Source organism: Tamandua tetradactyla, unplaced genomic scaffold (assembly GCF_023851605.1).
Source record: "Tamandua tetradactyla isolate mTamTet1 unplaced genomic scaffold, mTamTet1.pri scaffold_91_ctg1, whole genome shotgun sequence".
Classification (NCBI taxonomy): domain Eukaryota; kingdom Metazoa; phylum Chordata; class Mammalia; order Pilosa; family Myrmecophagidae; genus Tamandua; species Tamandua tetradactyla.
The window spans coordinates 587,524-606,820 of NW_027518406.1; the positions used below are offsets into that span (position 1 = coordinate 587,524).

Consider the following 19,297-nt stretch of genomic DNA (forward strand, 5'->3'; position numbering starts at 1 on the left):
TTCTTGCTAACTGGCTAGAACTTGAACTTGTGTTTACTCTTGCACAGCCCCAAAGCCCCTGCAAACCCATTTCTTTCAATTTATAGCATAACCCACTGTGGCCTAGGAAACACCAAGCCTTATAATTTAAGACTTATTCTCAGTAAGTAAGAGCACTCCATTTTGGAAAGGCATAAGATATGTCTATCAGGCCATCAGACTTTTTTTTGTAAGCCAAGAATGAATCTAGTTAAGTGAGTGTTGAGTCTGAAGCAGCCCACTGGAGAGTGCTGCTCAGTCCAATGTTTTTGCCACTGCACCACAGTGAGGGTTGGTCCTTTTTGGGACATCTCTGAAGACTGTAGGAAACAATCTGGAATGTAATCCAGATGGCAAAGCACTGATTTTCCAAAACTGCTGAAAGTTGAATGGAATCAAGTCTGGTGAATAAACTGGACAGTACCATCTTGGACCCCATATGATGGGTGGGAATAAGCAATGAGCCTGAACTACAAGGCCCATAAGCTGGCTCTAAGGACCATGTCTAGATGGGATTTCAGGCACATATGGGATAATGGTGGCATCACTCAAATGTGTGTGTAACCCTCCAGTGGGCCAAGTTTGAAGTCAATCTCTCATTTAAGTAGTAGTCTTAGTGCTATATATAAACACTGCATAAGTTAGCTAAGAAATGGAAGGTTTTCTTGAGTGGAAAATATTTAATATGTAGTCCAAAAGCACAATAGCCCAAGCAAAAAGTTTAAAAGCAAGGTGTTTCCATCAGTTTCCTACTGAGAGTTCCTTTGTGAGGATTACAAGACAAACACATACAAGGATGCAGGAAGCTCACCCTAAATGCTGCCTTCTTCTTCCCTCCTCATAAATGGGAAAGGGAGCTAAGTTTCAGGTGCCAAACTGCTCTTCTGATCTTGTTTGTCAGTTCTATACTAAAACCAGGAAATGGGAGATCCAGATGTGAACAAACAGAACAAAAAAGCATTTCCAGATTAGGAGACTTTAAGAATTCCAGTGAAATCCTATGTTCCAAGCCATAACATCAGTTGAAGAGCTGGAGGATTAAAATTACTGGTCTTCTGACCTGTGGGAAGAATGAGGGTGGAGTTATCAACTCCTTGACTCAGGAGGCTTTGGAGGATAGTTAATTTTGTTAAGTCAAAAGGCAGTTCCAGGCCTACTAAAGAAGTAGAGGGCAAAGACACCAAAGGAGAGCTGAGCTCAAGACTGACAAATTTAAGGTGTTTAAACTAAGTCCAGCCTCCTGGGTTAAAAGCACTCTGGTGGCCAGCCAACTTCACCGCCAGACCCTTTTAACCTACCCACTTCATTCACCTTCACAGCATCCTTCTGACACTGCAAGCTGTGGCCAGCTGTGTTTTAATGGTGTAGCCCCATTTTGGAAGTGGTAGATTCTTAGGGGTGTTGGGCAAAAACCAACATTACCCTCAGGTTTGGGAAAAATCTGCTGAGAGGGATGAAAGGTCTGACTGATCTTCAAACTCTGACATGGAAAACCCCTGGGGTAGTGGGCTTTGGTTTCAGGAAGACTCAGTGCCTCATGACCTCATGTAAACCTCACATTTCAAGTCACTGAGGTTAGGCCAACTTGCTAGAAACCTGAAGTGACTGTGAACCTTGGTGCATAGGGAGTCTTGTGGGCTTCTCAGACCTGGGTCTCACCCAGCATTAAGGAAAAATTGTTCATGAGGTGGAAGCAGTTATATTCCTGTTTGTCTTTATTCCAGGGATCTCAGTTTATATACTCTTAGGAGGTAGGAAATGAGGAAATCCAGGGCAAAAGAGGGGGCAGATAGGAGTGGCTCATTTCCTTTCCTTTAGGGCAATGCTCAGGACTTTTAATTAATTTATTTATTTATTAGTTGTAGTTAGAGCTGCAAATAATTAGGCAATTATTGCTAATGTTGAATTTCCCTTTGTATGTATGTTCAAGACTGCTAAGCCACATCTAGAGAGTCAGTATCAAGCTTGTTTTGAAAATTTCCCTTTACTCTTGAAACAAACAAGAGGATAGTTTGTTTCCAGCTGAAGATGAAGTGATAAGTTAAACTTCCATAGCCCTAACCAAGGCAGGTTTTCCCACAAGAGATCCTTGCAGCTCAGTTCTGGCATCTTCTTCCTAGATCTTCTATCTAGATAGCACAAAGCCATGGGGCAAGTGAGAAACTTTCAAAATCCATGGAAGGGCAGGGAGACACCCTGCAGGTAGGCCTCAAACAAGAAGGGTCTCCCATTTTACTGGCAGGAGTTATCTTGAGAGCTTGCAAAAATGGTAGATTCTCAGTATTCCCTACCTACAAAGCCCTGGGCAGCTGGAGGTGCCACAACATTGATAATGTTCTTGTGTGACTGGTATCCAGAGGGCAGTCACATGAGGGTGGGCAGTCATAAGAGGGGGCAGGGCTGAAGGAGAACTGATGGATGCTATCTGAGGCAGAACAATGGGAGGAAGGAAAGACCAAAGAAATAGAGCTGAAAATAAAAAGGCTAGGAAAACTTGGCACTAGATGTAAGTGAGCAGGAACCTGCACATAAAAAGAACCATAAGATAACAAACTTGGCTCATGGGGCTGGGGGGAGAGGCAGTGGCCACCGGTCCTGTGGCATAAGTTCTCAATGAGAAAGCTTCATAAACCCCAGCTCTGCCTGGAGCCTCTGCTTCCAGAATATCAAGCTAGCTAAACCAGAGTTCTAGAAAAATTCCAGAATATTAGGCTGGTCACACGGGCTGACATCCAGGAAGAATGACTGTAAGGAAGATAGTTATGTGTAGTCCTGTAGCACCCTTCTTCTGTGGCTACAGCAGCTCTGAGGGTTGGGTGGGGTTAATGGGTCTCAAGGATGAGGTTCTGTCATGTCTGAACTAGGGGCGATCTCCCTGGGCAGAATTCTTTTGAGTGTTGCAGTAAATCCAGCTTGGAGAGAATGTGTTCAATGTGCTCAACTGGTCTGCAATCTCTTCTTGGTTGTGCAATTCAAGGACTTCTCACATGGGTGGATCCAGAGGGATGTGGGCTGACACCTCCTCACTCACCCTTTTGGATCATCATCCTGATATATAACTGACATGGCCTCTCTACTGTTTGCCTCATATTCTAAGCAGAAGAGCTCATGCCCAGAAGGTTCCATATCAGAGCCGCCACCACCTCAGCTTTCACTAGACTCCTCAAAGTCTGGGTGGTTTGGGTGGGTAGAGTCATCTTGCCATCCAATGGGTGCACCTGTATGTCAGGCTTGTCAGGCCACATTGGTATGGGTGTGGGCTGTCTCCTCACCTTTTCCTTGGCTGCCTGCTTCACCTTCTGGTCAGAGTCTTCCTTATGGGAGCTGGGAGAGAATTAGGGACAGTCAGGGGAAGGTTGAGTGAGGCTGGGCAGTACTAGGTGAGCTGGTTCCATCAGATATGGTACTCGAAGTCATGGCTCATGTCAGCTGCCTGCCAGGCTTGCAGCAGAGCCCCAGCCCAGGTCCAGCACTGCATCCATCTGGAGCCCTGCGCAGTGATCTGCAGCCTACTCAAGGGCCCTAAGGGCTGCCCCCCTCATTGTGGTTTGATTTGTATTTACCTAACAGCTAATGATGTTGAGCATCTTTTCATGTGTTTACTGACCATTTGCATGGAGAAATGTCTGCAAACTCCTTTGCACATTTTAAAATTGGGTTGTTTGTTTTATTACTTGTTGAGTTGTAGGTCTCTATATGTTCTGGATGTCAACCTTTTATTAGATATATGGTTTGCAAATATTTTCTTCAATTATGTAGGTTTTATTTCACTTTCTTGATAATATCCTCTGATGCAAAAAAAAAATTTAATTTTAATACAGTTTACTTTATCCATTTTTTTCTTTTGTTTCTCATGCTTTTGTTGTAAAGTCTAAGAATCCATTGCCTAAATACAAGGCCTTGAATATGGTCCCCTATGTTTTCTTTTATAGAGTGAGTTCTTATGTTTAGGTCTTTAATCCATTTTGAGCTAATTTTTGTATAATGTGTAAAGTAGGGGTCCATTTTAATTTTTTTTACATGTAGACATCCAGTTTTCTCTGAACAATTAGTTGAAGAAATATTCTTTCCCAACTGAGTGGGTGTGATGCTCTTGTTAGAAATCAATTGACCATGGATGTTTGGGTTTATTTACAAACTCTTATTTGATTCCACTGGTCTATGTATCTGTCCTTGTGCCACTTATACACTGTGTTGATTACTTTAGCTTTGTACTATATTTTAAATTCAGGAATTGTGAGACCTCCAACTTTATTCTTCTTTTTTGAGATTTTTTTGACTAATCAGGGCTCTTTAATTTCCATATGAATTTAATTATTGACTTTTTCATTTCTGCAAAGAAGGTTATTGGGGTTTTATTGGGATTGAGTTGAATCTGCTTATTGCTTTGGGCAGAATTGACATCTGAACAGTATTTAGCCTTCCAATCCATGAACTAAGAATGTCCTTCCATTTATTTAGGTCTTTTAAAAAATTTCTTTCAGCAATGTTTTATAATTTTCCATGTATAAGTCCTTTACAAGCTCTGTTAATTTTATTTTTAGATAACTGATTCTTTTAGTTGTTATTAGAAAGGGAATTTTAAAATTGATTTCCCCTTCATATTTTCCAATACTACTGTATAGAAAACCACTGATTTTTTTCAGGTTGATCCCGTACCCTGCCACTTTGCTGAATTCATTTATCAGCTCTAGTAGCCTTGTTGTGGTTTTCTTGATATAGAATTATATCATCTGTAGATAAGAAATGTTTTACCTCTTTTCTAATTTGAATGTCATTTATTTCTCTTTGTTGCCTTATTGCTCTGATTAGCTTCCAGTATAATGTTGAATAGCAGTATTGGAAATGGACATCATTTTCTTGTTCTTAAACTTAAAAGGAAAGATTTCAGTCTTTCACCATTGAGCATGATGGCAATCATAGGTTTTTCATAAATATTCTTTATCACTTTAAGAAGCTTCCTTTTTTCCCTACTTTTCTGAGTGATTTTATCAAAAAATGGCACAGATTTATGGGATACCATTTCTTGCATCAAGTGTAAATTCAAGTGTGTTTTCTTCTGCATTGTTAATATAGTGTATGAGATTCATTGTTTTTCTTATGTTGAACCACCCTGGAATTCTTGGAATAAATTCCACTTGATCATGCTGTATGATTTTTTTTACATGCTGTTTGATTTGGTTTGTGAGTATTTTGCAGAGGATTTTTGCATCTATATTCAAAAGGAATATTGGTCTATGATTTTCTTTTCTGGGTGTGGTAGTTAGATTCAGTTGTCAACTTGGCCAGGTGAAGGCACCTAGTTATGTTGCTGCAGACATGAGCCAATGGTATGTGAACCTCATCTGTTGCTGATTACATCTATAGTAAGCTAGGAGGCATGCCTGCTGCAATGAAAGATGTTTGACTTAATTGGCTGGGGCTTAAATGAGAGAGTGCAATGCAGCACAGCCCAAGCAGCTTGACATACCTCATCTCAGCACTCACAGCTCAGCCCAGGCCTTTGGAGATGCAGAAAGGAATCATCCCGGGGAAAGTTGTTGGAACCCAGAGGTCTGGAGAGAAGGCCAACAGAGATTACCCTGAGCCTTCCCACATAAGGAAGAATCTCAGATGAAAGTTAGCTGCTTTCCTCTGAAGAACTAACAAAATAAATTCCCTTTTATTAAAAACCAATCCATCTTTGGTGTGTTGCATTCTGGCAGCTAGCAAACTAGAATAGATTTGGTACTGGAGAGTGGGATGCTGCTGCAGTTTGCAAATGCCAGATATGTTGGAATGGCTTTTTTGATGGCTAAGGGGAAGATTTTGGAGGAACTGTGAAGAGAATGATAGAAAAGTCCTGGAGTGCTTGAAGAGACTGTTGGTGTAAATGGAACCACTGCCAATCTGGACAAAGGGGGATGCAAAGGGACAAATTGGAGTTTGTAGAAAGCTCAGGTCTGAAGCCAAGAAACCTCAGCCAGGAGAGTGGACCCACCCACATACATGGAGAGGGTGAGTTTACACTGAAGGACAAGGATGAGTTTCCCACCTTATTGCAGTGGAAGAGTCGTGCAACCTCTGGCCTTGGAGAAGGTACAGCATGCTACCTGGGGGACTGGGGAAAGCCTGGCTGCCACCTCATGGAAGGGTTGAGTGTGTGCCCTGGAAATGGCAGAGAGCCCAGAAGTGGCCCTGATACCTGGAGAGAGTGAGCCAAGAAAATGTGGTCTTCTCAATGTTCCCTGAGGTTGATTTGGAAAGAGGCAGGCCACTGCATAGACCCTTGGAAAGGGTGGGACTGCCACTTTCTAAATCTGAAGGATAATTGACTTTCAGACTTTGTAATCCAGTGGTGTTTGTCCTGCAGGTTTTCTTTCCAATTTCTACATATGGATCCTGTGACTGTCCTTCCTTTGTATATTGGCACCAGACAATTTGTTTTGAGATTCACAGGTCCACAGATGGAAGAGAATTCTTTTTACCTTAAGATTGTTTAAGGTGATGCATGTAGTTGCCAAGTTGACAAGGGGTGGTAGTTAGACTCAGTTGTCAACTTGGCCAGGTAAAGGCACCTAGTTCTATTGCTGTGGACATGAGCCAAAGGTATGTAAACCTCATCTGTTGCTGATTACATCTGCAGTTGTCTAGGAGGCATGCCTGCTGCAATGAAAGATATTTGACTTAATTGGCTGGGGCTTAAATGAGAGAGCACAATGTAGCACAGCCCAAGCAGTTCAGCATACCTCATCTCAGCACTTGCAGCTCAGCCCAGGCCTTTGGAAATGCAGAAAGAAATTACCCTAGGGAAAGTTTTTGGAACTCAGAGGCCTGGAAAGAGGGCCAACAGAGATTACCCTGAGCCTTCCAACATAAAAAAGAATCTCAGATGAAAGTTAGCTGCCTTTCCTCTGAGGGACAAACAAAATAAATCCCCTTTTATTAAAAGCCAATCTGTCTCTGATGTGTTGCATTCTGACAGCTGGCAAACTAGAACACTGGGGATACCTTGATCTGGCTTTGATATTAGAGTAATGTTGGCCTTGTAAAATGAGTTAAGAAGGATTCCCTGTTCTTGAACTTTTTGGAAGAATTTGAGCCAGATCGGTGTTAATTCTCCTTTGACTATTTGGTAAAATTCATCAGTGAAGCCATGTGCTCCTGTGCCCTTTTTCTGGGAGGTTTTGGATTATTTATTCATTCTCTTTACTTGTTATTTATCTGTTGAGATCTTCTACTTATTGATTCAGTTTAGGTAATTTGTGTTTCTATGAATTTGCCCATTTCATCTAGATTCTCTAAATTGTTGACATATAATTTTTTATAGTATTCTTTTATAATCATTTTTTGTCTTAAGATCAATATAATGTCCCACCCTTCATTTCTAGTTTTAGTTATTTGTGTCCTCTGCATTTTTTTTCAGCCTAGCTAAATGTTTAACCGCTTATTTGGTTTCCTTAATTTTATTGTTTTTACTTCTCTGTTTCATTGATCTGTGTGCTAATTATCTTATTTTCTTCCTTTTTTCTCTCTTTGTGATTTGTTTGCTCCTCCATTTTTTAGTTTTTCCAGGTGTGAGGTGAGGTCACTTATTTGAGCTGCTTCATGTTTTTAACATAAGAATTTATTGCTAAAAATTTCCCTCTCAAAATTGACTCTGCTATATCCCTAAGTTCTGGTAAGTTATACTTTTATTTTAATTTGCCTCAAGATGACTTTATGGTCTATCCTATGGAATGGTTCATGTGCCTTTGAGAAGAATACATATCCTGTTGCTATGTGATGAAGTGTCTGTATGTTTGTTAGATCTAACTTGTTTATAATATTCAAGTCTCCCATTTCCTTTTTGATCTTCTGTCTACATGTTTTATCCATTTGGGAAAATATTGTATTTTAGTTTCCTAGAATTAATATAGAACTGTCCACATCTTACTGCACACAGGTCAATATTTGCTCCATATAGTTTGGGGCTCTGCTAGTAGATGCATCTGTATTTATCATTTATTCAATGATGTCTTCTTGTGGAATTGGCCCTTTTATCAGTACATGGTATCATTCTTTGCCTTTCTTAACAGTTTTGTACTTCAAATCTGGTTCATCGATATGAGTACAGGTATTTCAGCTCTCTTTCAGCACTATTTGAATGGAATTTTTTCCATCCTTTCACTTTCAAAATACTTGTGTTTTTAATTTAAGATGAGTCTCTTGTAAACAGCATATAATTAGGTCAGGCTATTTTGTGTGGAAAGCCCAAAGACTGAAATGACAGAAATTGATTCAAACTCAAAAAGGAGTATGACAATCTACTAAAGAATAGAAAAGATGCTCATTTAAATCATAAGTTATATGAAGGTAAGAGGGCAAGTAGTGTTCAAGCTATTCTTTATATTTTGTTTTTTAACAAAGAAATAAAATACTAATCCTCAATGTTTCTAATGTTCTAAATTACAGTATACTAAATAATTATTATTCTATTTTTTCATTTTATTCCTATACAGTTATAGCACTAACAGAGTTTTTAATATTTTGACAAAAATTTTTAAAAATCACAGAACAATTATTCTTTTTCCCACAGAGTTTTAAAATCACTTTGCATGGTTCACAACTTGCACAGTCATTTTTATTGTCCCATAGTACCATGCAAAGTGAGGACAACCTGTAGATAGTTGTGCTTTTTAGAAAATAATGAGAAGGGAAAAATAGAATATTTTATATTTATCTATTTATTCATCATTTTTGGTGTTCTTCATTCTTCCCTGTAGGTCTGAGTATTGATTTAGTTTCATTTTCCTTAGACCTGAAGAAGATTCTTCAGAACTCCTTGTATTATATGTCTACTTGTGGAAAAATTCCTTCAGCTTTGGTTTACCTAAATATGTCTGTATTTTAACTTCATTTTTCAAAGATAGTGAATTCTGGGGCAACAGTTGATTTTCTTTCAGCACTGTGAACATGTCTTTCCATTGTCTTCCAGCTTACATTGTTTCTGATAACTTAAGGAAGAAGTCTGATAATTCTTATTGCTGTTTCCCTGTATGTAATATGCTCCTACCTGACTCTGCCAGTTGCTTCAAGATTTTATCTTTGGTTTCTAGAAGTTTCCAATGATGAGTCTAGCTGTGGTTTTCCTTGTATTTCTCTTGTTTGGGTTTGATGAGATTTTTGGATTTGTAAATTGATATTTTTAATAAAATTTGGCACATTTCAGCTATTATAATTTTTATTTTTATTTTTGCTCCATCTCTTCTCCCCTGGATATCTGTTATCTTTAGGCTAGACTATTGATGCTGCCCTAAGACTCATATTTTTTCTTTTCATTTTTCTATCTATTGCTAACATTGGATTTTCACTGAGATATCCCCAAGTTTGCTACCACACCTGATCTGCTGCTATGTACCCTATCCAATGAAGCTTTTACTTTTAGTTATTGAACTTTTACTTCTAGAGTTTACCTCTGATTCTTTATTTTTTATAATGTCCATTTCTCTGCTGACATTAGCTGTATGTTTTCTCATTAAGAAAACATTTTCCCTTGAATTTTTAAACATACTTTCCTTTAGTTTGAACCTATGTATTACTGCTGCTTTAAATATTTTTGTTTGCCAAAGTTAACATCTGGACAATTTGAGGGTAGGTTTCCATATGGTGCTTTTTTTGTCATATTTTCCAATTTCTTTGAATATCTAGGAATTTTTTATTGTTCATGATAAATTGTAGAAACTGAATTCTATAATCTTTCCTGAAAATGATCATTTTAATTCTAGAACATAGTTCAATCATTGATTTATAAGTTTGAACTTCAATAGACTTGAATTTATCCTTCCTTAGGGAGAATCTGTGGAAATCTCAAGATGTTTCCCAGGACTCTAACTTGACAATACTCCATCTCCAAACTTTCTCTTCCCTGAGAATTTTGTTAGTCTTTTCTTTTAGGCTTTCTTTTTTTCAGAGAGCCTAGGAGAGACCTAAATCTGGGGCTTAGTTCTTTTTCCTAAGGTATAGTTTTTTTAGGATCTTATTTGGATTTCTGGGTAGTTAACAAGTTATTAAGGATATCTCTCTGTTCAAGCTGAGCAAGACTTCCAATGCACTAAACAATACTTCATCTTGGATATCTCCTTTCTATTCCCAACCAGAAGGACTCACTCTTTGGTAAGACTTGTCTAGTCTCACCCTGGGTGTTCTAGTTTGCTAACTGCCTTAACGTGATATACCAGAAATGGAATGACTTTTTAAAGGGGGAATTTATTAAGTTGCACATTTACAGTTCTACAGCCATGAAATTGTTCAAATTAAACAAGTCTATAGAAATGTGCAATCTAAGTGTCATGGTCAGGCTCATGTGTCATTGGCCAAGTGGTGGTATCTGTATCAGTTGGGCAAGTGCTGGCCTGTCTGTTGCTATGAGGACATTTCATAGAATTAAATCATGATCATGTCAGCTGCATCCACAGATGATTCCATTTGTAAGCAGCCAAGGGGAGTGTCTTCTGCAATGAATGATGTTCAATCTAATCACTAGGAAGCATTTTAAGTAGGATTCAGAAGTGACAGGCTCTCTTCCTGCTTCAGCCATGAGCCTCTCCTGTGGAGTTCATCCAGACCCTCCATTGGAATCATCAGCTTCACAGCCTGCCCTGTGGATTTTGGACTCTGCATTCCCATGGTCATGTGAGATATATTTATAAATTTTATATTTAGTGTTCCCTGTTGATTCTGTTTCTCTAGAGAACCCTAGCTAATACACTAAGGCATCTAGGGAAAGATGCCTTGGTTCAAGAAGGTTGATGACATTCAGTGTTTCTCTCTCAACTGAAAAGGCATAGATCAAACATACTGACATCTGCTATCTTTCTCTCCCAGCTTCTTAGTTCATGAAGCTCCCTCGGGGCATTTTCCTTCTTCATTTCATTAGTTAGGATTCTCTAGAGAAACAGAAACAGAATCAACAGAAAATATTGGTAAAGATAAAATTTATAAAAGTGCCTCATGTAACTATGGGAATGTAGAGTCCACAATCTGTAGGGCAGGCTGTGAAGCTGACAATTCCAATGGAGGGTCTGGGCAAACTCCACAGAAAAGGCTTGCTGGCTGAAGCAGAAAGAGGGTCTGTTTCTTTTGAATTCTCCTTAAAAGACTCCCAGTGATTAGATTAAGCATCACTCATTGCAGAAGACACTCCCCTTGGCTGATTACAAATGGAATCAGCTGTGGATGCAGCCAACATGATCATGATTTAATTCTATGAAGTGTCCTCATAGCAACAGACAGGTCAGCACTTGCCCAACCAGACAAACAGATACCACCACCTGGTCAAACTGACACATGAACCTGACCATGACAATCTCCAAAGGTCTCTGGCTGTGTGGGCTCTTGTGCTTCCCATGGTTGTCTCCAAAGTGTTTCCTCTTTTAAAGGATTCCAGCAAACTAATCAAGACCCACTGGAATGGGTGGAGTCACATCTCCTTCTAATAAAAATGTTAATACCCAGAGGGTGCAAGTATAGTTCAGTAGTAGAATTCTCACTTGCCATGTGGGAAACCAGGTCCAATTCCAGGCCCAATTCCAGGCCCATGTGTTTCCCCAAATAACAAAGAAACAAGCAAACAAACAAAGGAAGCAAACAAACAAAAATTCAACAAATGATGCTGTGATATGGAGATGCTCACCTTGAAAAAGAATGAAATGTGATGCCTGCCATACAGCATTCAAAAAAAGTTAATACTCAAAATTTGGTGTGTCACATCTCCATGGAGGTAATCTAATCAAATGATTCCAGCCTGCATTATTGAATAAGGATTAATGGAAAAAGTTGCTCCCTCAAGATTGGATCAGGATTAAAACATGCCTTTTCTAGGATACATAATACTTTCAAACCAGCACACTGGGCATATGAACCCAGCCTTCCACCAAGAGCTGTGGTAAACCCATAGATAGGCTGTGCCCTTTCAACTGGGCAGCTTCCTCCACTCTGCTTCTTTACCCTGCAAAACACAACTATTTCAATTATTTTAAACTCTTTCTGTAACTTCAGCTCAGTGCAAATTCTGTGTTAGGCTTCAGCTCCAAGTTAATGTGCTAAGGTCAGGAAACTATCCACAGGCAGAGGTTCTCTTGTAAGTCTCCTATCTCCCAAGGGTTGGGGTCTGGTTCTGTCTATTTTTGGCCACCTGATAATAATTGCCTCATCTATTTAATTGAATTTTATAAGGGTTATTTAGGGCTAGTCTGGTATCAATTAATATATCTTATACAGAAGAGGCAGTCTCACATTTCTTTTTTAATTGATCAATACCTAAAGGTTGGTTTCTAACTGCTTGGAAAAGGAAAACTAATTAGATATAATCCTTGTTGCTGTAAACATCATCTACTTGAAAGCCATTGATATCTTGTCACCTTATCCTATTCAGCCCAAGTTTATCTCTATCCATATGGCTCTTTTTCTCTTTTCTATAATGGGCAAGGACCAGGAATTGAATCCAGGTCTCCAGCATCGCAGGAGAGAACCCTGCCACTGTGCCACCATCACCCACTATCCATATGACTTTAAAACTGAGAGCAACATATTATAATATTTATGAGTATATGTGAACTTCATCTTAGTGTTGAGTAAACCCAGGAATAAACCATGTTTTATCTATTTTATGTGGCCTGTACTCAATTAGTTTCATAAACATATTAGCATGAAGAAACAATCCAACAAAAACAAACAAGACAAAATCATCTTTTCCTGGTTCTAAGATACACAACCCCCCTCCCATTTTGATGATTTGAAATGTAAATGGATCTTACAATGGAAGATTGAACTTAAAATTTCTTTAACCCATAGAAAGCTAATATAAAAGTAATCATTTGTTTTATTTATTTACTTGTTTATTTATTTATTTATTTATGCATGGGTAAGCTCCAGGAATTAAACCTGAGTCTCCAGCATGGCAGGCAAGAATTCTGTGATAATTTGTTTTAAAAATTGGTGAAATTTTTAATGAAGGAGTGATATGGGTAGACATCTAGCTATTTGCTGTCTACTCAGTTGTTATTTCCTTTGATCCAAATTTTCCAAACACTTTTCCAGATAGTATCAGTATAAATTGCCACTTTTCTACACAGAAGATAAAACAATAAGAAATTGATTTTTCTTGGAGGCAGTGGACTTAAGAAAGACATCAGGAGACATATCCTGATTGCAAAATGCCTCTGATATTGAAATGCATCTGTAGATAAAAACTGAAATAATTTTTCTTTTACATCACTAAATTTAGGACACAACTTGATGATAAAGATGCTGCTGCTGCTGATGGTAATCCAAGAGAGTCTTTATCTGAGGATAGCACAAATGACTTGAAGACTCATGGTGGGTATGCTGGTTTGAAAGGATTATGGACCCTTCTCTAGGGTATTGATCTTGATTCAATCTTGTGGGAGCAACTTTCTTTTAATCTGTATTCAATAACATAGATTGGAATCTTTTGATTAGATTATTTCCATGGAGATGTGACTCCACCAATTCCAGGTGGGTCTTGGTTACTTTACTGGAATCCTTTAATAGAGGAACCATTTTGGAAAATGCTAGATAGAATGACGAGAAAGCCATGAGAAGCAGAGAGCCCATGTAGCTAGAGACCTTTGGAGATGATGAAGGAATATACCCCCAGGGGAGCTTTATGAGAACAGAAGCCTGGAGAAATCTAGCAGATGTTACCATATTCACCATGTGCCTTTCCAGTTGAGAGAGAAACCCTGAACTTCATAGGCCTTTCTTGAATGAAGGCAACCTCTTGCTGGTGCCTTAATTTGGACATTTCTATAGATTTGCTTTAATTTGGACATTTTCACAGTCTTAGAATTATAAACTAGCAACTAATAAATTACCCCTTTTAAGAGTCATTTTGTTTCTTGTATACTGCATTACAACAGCTAGCAAACTAAAACAGGGGGTTTATTTTAAACTCTAGAATTCCATTCACAAATTCATGATTTCATTTTCCCATCACTAGATATCTCTTGACCATTACAGATTAACTCAAATTATGAGATAGTTTACTCTTGAAGTTTGACTACAGACATATTGTTCACTCACAATGGAACATTTCCTGTCATATCATAATTTTGTGTTCTTTTTTCCAATTGTCAATAAACATTTCATGAATTATTGCAACTAGTAATGATAATAATTTTAGAGCTTCCATTAACAGAATTTTTTTCATTTTAAGAAATGACATTTTGCTAATAGATTTATTATGTAATTTTCAATTTCAACACTGGAAGCATGGAGCTATAAAATTTTGTGATAAAATTTTATCCAACTGACAATTCTATACCAAGTCATATTATCAATCAAATGTCAAGATAGAATAAGGTTATTTTTACAGAATACTCAAAATGTTTGCATCCCCTGTATTCTCTCTTTGGAAACCACTCAAAGATATGATTTAACAAAATGAGGAAATTAAACCAAACAAAAAACAGTAAATCAATGGGGCTTAAAAAACAGAACCAATCCAAAGACAAGTAAGGAAAATCAAGGATGACAGATGTAGCAGTCTTAGATAGTCTATAATCTAGAAGGAGGATAGAGGGCTTCCAGAAAGAGAAAATCGAACATATAGCTTGCACCTGAGGATAAACAGGTACACATAAATATAAGCAAAAAAAAAAAAAGAGGCTATTTCCTTGTTTAAGGAAAGAAACGTTTCTCTTATCTTGACATGTTTATCATTGCACACCTGAGCTAATTATCTCTATGGACTCACTTTAGAACTTTACCTTGGTAGATTATCATCATATCCTCTGGAAATGATGTGTGCATGCATACATAGCTATGTGCCAGAAGGAAAACAGTTTTTGAAGTCTTCATCTGTGTAGTTTACTGGTCATTGGATATTGCATTCAAAGACCTCTTGCACATGACATAACATGTGCAATGTGTTAAGGTGATATATAAGATGTAGCATGTGCATGTGTTGAGTTTGCTAATTTATGTAACTTTTGATTGTTGATGATCTCATCAACTTGATTTCTTAACTGAGATTTAAGATGTTCTATTTCTCATCTGTTTATCTCTAATTTTTCTCTGTGTCATGTTCAAAATTTAATAACTCTTCTCTCCTTCTGTCTGTGTCTTCTAATGTAAACCCTTAAGGCAACTTAGCAGCTAACAGGAGAGACAAACAGCATTCTTTCTATAATTGGCAAAGTTAGGGTACTCCATTTTCATTACAGCTTTAAATGCTGGCACAGAAACTCAGGACACAGACATTGTCAGGGAGGATTTCATCTATACTACCAGTATTGTCACTCATCTCTTTCAGGGAGGACCTAGATAAGTCACTCAGGGACTTCCAGAGAAGATGGCGGCTTAGTAAGACGCGCGGATCTTAGTTTCTTCTCCAGGACAGCTACTAGGGGAGTAGAAACGATACAGAACAGCGCCCAAAGCCACAACAGAGATAAAAAAGACAGCGTACCCCATCCTGGAACAGCTGGCTGGCTGAGAGAAGCCGCTTGGGTGAGATCGCCGAGGTGCGCGGGTGGCGCTCCCTTCCCCCTTCCCGGGCCGGAGTAACTCCCTTCCCCCTTCCCGGGCCGGCTGGGAGAATTGGAGAGGTGGTCCCCTGAAACTGCAGCGGCTGGTGGCCACACCATGCGCGGCACCCCAGACCAACTGAGAGAATTGGATCGGAAATCCCCAGGCCGGGGAGAACGGTGATGGGCGGGGGAGGCCCCTTCCAAACCCGTGACTCCCCGGGAACGTGCACTCTCCTGGGCGGGCCGCTGCTGCTGGTGCCCTCCCGCCACGCTTGTCACCTGGGCCGACTAGGAAATTCGGATGGGCGCTTTCCTGGGCTGTGGCGGCCAGCAACCCTCCCTGCGTTCGGTCCCCGGGCCGGCTAGAACTCTTCCAAGCCACTTCGGAGTTTTCCAAAGTTAAAGGTCCCACAGCACCTTTTACTGGTGGGACCCGCAGACAAACGTGTGCCACGAGCACCACCTACTGGGCAGGATAAGAAAAACAGAACCCAGAGATTTCACAGAAAAATCTTCCTAACTTTTGGATCCAATACCCAGGGAAATCTGTCTAAATGCGCAGACACCAACAGAAGATAACGGATCACGCTTAAATAATTGAAAATATGGCCCAGTCAAAGGAACAAACCAATAGTTCAAATGAGATACAGGAGCTGAGACAACTAATGCTGAATATACGAACAGAAATGGAAAACCTCTTCAAAAATGAAATCGATAAATTGAGGGAGGACATGAAGAAGACATGGGCTGAACATAAAGAAGAAATAGAAAAACTGAAAAAACAAATCACAGAACTTATGGAAGTGAAGGACAAAGTAGAAAAGATAGATAAGTCACTCAGAGCTGGAGCTACCAAATGGCACATGAAGGGGTTGGAAATAACATTCAACCTCCCACAAATGCTCCATGGCCCAGAGGTCCCCAGGAGCATCATCTTTTCTCCTGCTTTCAAGAATTATACCCATAGCTTGGCCCAGTAACTACATTAATAATTGATGATATTTCCAGGCTGGCAAGAGTCTAGGCTGAGTGACTTGGGGACTTTCTACATGGCAAATGGATGCTTTGAACATTTTTAAACTCCATTTCTCTTAAAAATAGTACCAGACCCAAGAAATGTAAGTTTCTTGATGTTCTTTTTTGAAAAAAAGGATATGGTAGTTATAGCCTATGAACAACTGACTCAATAAATAAGGAGGCCATACAGAGGCTCTTGGGGACAATATCCCATGTTCTTTTTTTCTTTTTTTCAGTTTCAAGTACCAGTAACCCCCATGCTGTCCAGATTCTTATAGATATTATGTTCTCTAGTATTCATCTTCTCATACATTTTGAGGTTAAAAAGAAGGGGGGAAACTCTCCAAAAAGTAAAGCTCAAACTGAAAAGCAACAGCAATATAAATAGGAAGTGTTGATACTGGGAGTCTAGTTACCATGGCAACTCAGGTTTGCCAAGTTCCCCTCTCAGAGAGATGGACCTTTGCTTGAATTGGTTGCTTCCCAGATGTGTCTCCACCACCAGGTATGCAGGTCCAGCCAAATGCATTGAAAGGGAAAACTCATTTGGCACCTTTGCTTCTCCTGGGAACATCATCTACATTACAGCTGCTGATTCTTTTGTTTGAATCCATCTCTAACCCATATCCTTTCTCTTGAGAAAGGTAGAAAAGGTGAGAAGTGATTGACTATAGTTGCTGAGAAGAGTCTTAGGAAAAAGGTAGGGGATTATATGGTCTCTACAAAGAGAAGACCATGTAAGATCTTGGTAAGGAATTTTTTGGCTGCTCTTTTCTTCTTAATAAACATTTATGATACTTTTTTCCTAGGGACAGAAAACCATACCAGTTGCTAAGAATTTTAAAAATGGATGAAGGATGGAGCTAGAGTTGAGCATGGAAGGAAATAAATGAAGAGCCCCGGGATGCTTAATAATGTTATGAATAAAGGTTGTAGTTGGATACTGAAGAGTTCATTTGAGGTGTAATGTAAGTTAGGAAACATTGGTGTTTCACTCTGGAGTACCTTTAAAGTAAGACAAAGGAATTAATGAAGAACAATTGAAGGGTTTTTTTTAAGCAGAGAAGTAGATTGATGAGGATAAGCTTGCAGGAAATTTAACTTGGATGGGTAAACTGTTTCAAAGAAAGGTATTGGAAGGAGAAGACCAACAAAGAGATCTCACTTGATACTAGTTGTTTCAGAGAAGTTGGCTTTTTAAAATTTATTGATATGCTGTGCAGTGGGGGTCAAATTTCATTCTCTTTCTGTGTGAATATCCCATTATTGCAGCATCATTTGTTGAATGCTTTTTGGGGGGATTGCATGGACCAGGAATTGAAAAAAATTAGATAGAGCAAATGGAAGTCCATAGGAGCTATCTTTGGTTTGCATGTCTCAATGTCCACCATCTATTTGTCAGAAACTCATTTCTACACTTTTAGAAATATTATTTATCTCAGAAATTGGATGATTAGCATTTTCTGTAGCAAGAAAAGACATCTTTAACTCTTGAAGATGTTCCTCCTCACTAGCCATGCCAGGAGTCCATATACTCTCTACCAGGGAAAAAACTTTGCAGGGAGGAACTCAGGTTCCTGCCTCCATCATTTAAGATGGCCAATAGAGGTTCTTCTGTAAGAAGCCTGTTACAGAGTTTATGCAAATGAAACATGCTCTAATTGTTTTACAACTTTCTATTTGTAAGAATATTACATTTCAATTCTATGATGCCTTTTATTTTTTGAGAACTTCTAAATAAACAGTAAACCTCTAAAATATCTACCAATTGTGGTAAAGACCAGTATGAATTAATGGAATGTCTGAATTCTCAAATACATTTTTAAAAAGAAGTGCCATTTACAAAATAAGTTTCAGGCAACCATTGTTAGAGGATGCTACATGCTGAAATGCTGGTGCAGAACAATGACTGCTCTCTTTTTTCAGAGAAGAGATGATATGGGGTCACCCAAAGAAATAATGGTTTTCATGTCAACTGATACAACTGGCAGGAACAGCTCAGTCCCATTCTGATGCTTGGGCTGAGACTGGAGACCCCACCACTGAACCACATATGGTATGCCTGACTTTTCTATTCCCTAGCTCCAATGCCAATTATCCTCTATCTGACAATCTATAAAGTGTGGCTATGTCAGATATTATGATGGAAGGAAAATAGAGACATAGAGGTGGGAAGTATCCAAGCAAGTATGGTAAGAGAGGCATTTTGTTCAGCAAGGAGTCAGTACTGATACTTCACATTTTCTCCAAAACATTTCTTTCAAATATGTAGAATGGCTGAGACTCAATAAAGACCTTGAGGAAAAAGAAGGCACTAAAAAAATAATAATTTTAATGCCTGCTCTATCATTCTATTGAATCATCACAAGAACCCAATGAGGTAGCTATTATTATCCTAGTATTACAGAGGAAGGAACTGATTCTCAAAAGTGTTAAATATCTTCCTACTGGAAACACCAAATGGCTTCCAAGTGCTCTTAGCAGCAGCAGTAGGGAAGCGGGTGCAGATTTGAATGTCTGAGCTTTTCAGCTGCATCCCTGCCTAGATGCTTGGAAGAAGGAATAAGAGTAAGAAATTAGCAAAGGCACACTTTGTCGTTTCTTGTCATGTCCTTAGCCTTGTTCAGGTGAGGTCTAAGCCAGCACTGCCAGGTCCCTCTCTACTGCCCTGCAACCTGTCCATGTGTGTGCACCTCAGGCACACACCCCCACACCTACATGAGCCTCAAGCCACACTGCTGGCCATCCGG

At 39.1% G+C, this 19,297-nt stretch overlaps 1 long non-coding RNA gene and 1 pseudogene across 3 annotated transcripts in view; one reads left to right on the plus strand and one right to left on the minus strand.

Annotated features, from left to right (window-relative positions):
- Nucleotides 1–19,297, plus strand: part of LOC143673295 (uncharacterized) — a 62,116-nt gene that overhangs the window by 33,288 nt on the left and 9,531 nt on the right. For 2 of the 3 annotated variants that reach the window (XR_013170312.1, XR_013170311.1), the window contains exon 2: nt 13,265–13,356. This is a non-coding gene — a long non-coding RNA (uncharacterized LOC143673295). Of the gene's footprint in view, nt 1–13,264; nt 13,357–15,313; nt 15,601–19,297 lie in introns of those variants that run through there. The other variant, XR_013170313.1, reaches the window with a different exon arrangement.
- Nucleotides 2,879–11,577, minus strand: LOC143673301 (UPF0561 protein C2orf68 homolog pseudogene; annotated as a pseudogene).